This window comes from Carya illinoinensis, chromosome 16 (genome assembly GCF_018687715.1).
Source record: "Carya illinoinensis cultivar Pawnee chromosome 16, C.illinoinensisPawnee_v1, whole genome shotgun sequence".
NCBI classification, from domain to species: Eukaryota; Viridiplantae; Streptophyta; class Magnoliopsida; order Fagales; family Juglandaceae; genus Carya; species Carya illinoinensis.
The window spans coordinates 15,537,130-15,539,684 of record NC_056767.1 but is presented as its reverse complement, the minus strand read 5'-3'; the positions used below and the strand labels follow the sequence as shown (position 1 = coordinate 15,539,684).

General features: G+C 37.7%; 1 non-coding gene across 1 annotated transcript; it reads right to left on the bottom strand.

Moving 5' to 3' along the window:
• Positions 1–319: 319 nt before the first annotated feature.
• Positions 320–427, bottom strand: LOC122299970. Its single transcript, XR_006239822.1, has one exon. It is a non-coding gene; the product is annotated as a small nucleolar RNA R71 (small nucleolar RNA).
• Between the last annotated feature and the right edge of the window lie 2,128 nt (positions 428–2,555).

Genomic DNA, 2,555 nt, shown 5'->3' with positions numbered 1-2,555 from the left:
ACAGCCACACCATCATGCATCATGTTTCCGGTTAATATTCACCAATTGGATTTTAAAACAGGGATGATACAGTTACTCCCTACTTTTCATGGCTTGGAAAATGAAAATCCATATGTGCTCATTAGGGAGTTTGAGGAAATAGTTGCGACTTTTCATAAGCAAAATGTAACTGATGACATTGTGAGACTTAAGTTCTTTCCTTTCTCTTTGAATGATAGAGCTAAGAGTTAGCTATACTCTTTGAGACCACGATCTATTGGGTCATGGAATGAGATGACTCAGATCTTCTTTAATGAATACTTTCCCAACATAAGACCAATGCTTTAAAAAGGCAAATCTCCACCTTTGTACAAAAGGACAGTGAGACTTTGTATCAGTCTTGGGAGAGATTTAAGGAGCTATTGAGTATGTGTCCTCACCATGGGTATGAGAATTGGCGCTTAGTGAGCTATTTTTATGAGGGACTTACACCTAGAGAGCGTCAATTTGTGGAGATGATGTGTAATGGTGAGTTCTTACAGCAAGATCCTGATGAGGCCGTAGAATACCTCAATGAGTTTGCTGAAAAAGCTCACACTTGGACTGGACCTAATGCTACTGAGAGCACAAATATGTCACGACCTGCAGGAAACCTAAATCGTGGTGGAATTTACCATCTCAGGGAAGAGGATAACCTAAAGACTAAGATTGAGATGCTCACTAGGGAACTAGAGGTGTTGAAGACTAAGGACTTAAAGCCAACACACGTGGCTAATCATGTAGAATCTTTTGGACCATGTTTTGTGTGTGGCGTGGTAGATCACTGATTGAGCTAAGATATTACATATTTTAGCTATTTAAAATCAATGTATTTTTAAATTCATCATGACATTATTATTGGTTTTAAATGGAAAAATGGTTAATAAGAATAAATACAAGTTGTGATTTAAATTGATTAATAGCATGGGTTTGTGCTTAATTTTATAACTTGAGATTTAATTGGATAATGTTTATTCATATGCATATTTTATTTAGAAAGCTTAGTATGAGATAAAATTTGTGTGTGATCCATATGTTAAATTTTTTTAATAGATTGGAAGTCATTAACACATGCATGACTCAAAACAATGAATTTTGGCTTGTAGGTCCTATACACATGGCATGGAAAGACATATTGAATTGATGACCACTTCTAGATTGAAGAGTGCCGTATGCACTTCATCCCACCAACTCAACCCAAGTCCAAAAAGGAGGCTGAAACCAAGAAGAGGCATGTTGAAAAGAAAAACAAATAAATATGGAAGTGCATGCCGTGCCATGCTTGACTTGGAGGAAGGAGTTTGGCAGCACCAACTTGAATTCAACCATCTATATATATATATGTGTGTGTGTGTGTGTGTGTGTGTGTGTGTGTGTGTGTGTGTGGCTGGACGGTAGAATAAAGGTGTGAAAGGGGAGATGCCGTGATTGGTGTTCGTTGCATGATTTGCTTGAGCTGAAGTGTGATATGCTGGAATTAATTGAGAGAAGTAGGTGGGTGCTTAATGTGTTGTGCTAAAACTGAGAAATAAAAAGGAAAGAAAGCAAAGTCGGTGCTGGATTCATGAAATGAAAGAGAGTGTCGGTGCATGAGTAGGTGAGAAATTGAAGATGGAAGTCAGCTGGATTAACTTGATTGGAGGAAGAGTGAACCAGCAGAATTTTCTGGAATCAGTGTGCATGAACTTAATTTTCTGCTGGGTGAGAAGAGACGTGCTTGAGTTGGCTGAACGTGAGGAATTTATCTTATTGGGCAGCTTTAATTCTCTTGCAGGTGCATGTGAGTGTTGTGCTGGAATTAATTGAGAAAAAGGTGAAGAGAAGAGATAAGAGAATTCGGCTGAATTGAATTGGAATTGGAGGAATGTACCGAATTGAGGCAACTCTTTATATATATATATATACACATATATGTGGCTGAACGGTGGAATAAAAAGATAGGGGAGTGGATGAGTAGAGTGCTGTGTATGAATTTTCAACAAAGTTAGGCGTGAAGACGTGTGGGCTGGAAGAGAAAAATCATGCCGTGATTGAAGGGGATTAAAGGTGGAAATTCATTGAAGCTTGAATAAAGAAAAGGGAAAGAGAGCTTGAGTCGTATAAAGCAACGGATGAGAGGGAGGGGAACGTAGATCCGTGCTTGGTTTGAATTGAGGAAAAGATTGATTCTTCAAGAGGCGGCTATTGAATGTGAATGCAAGAAACCAATTGAGTGTGAATGCAAGAGGTGGCCAAAATTAGGTGTGAATGCAAATGAAGTGTGAATGCAAATGAAGTATGAATGTGAGAGGCAACTAGCCAAGTTGCTCGGCTATAAAAGGGGATGCAGTCCAAACCAAAAGAAACAACTACAACTTGCTTCTTTGTTATTTCTTTGTTATGTTCTTGAAAGAATTGGCTCCTTCTTGTGTTCATCAATTTTGTTTTTCCTTTTAGCTTCAATGCTTTGTTGTTTTAGAATTTTTATTAAGTATATTAAGAATTGTTCTAGAATTTTATTTCATTAAGTGTAATACCTTCATTTCTGTTAAGTGTGC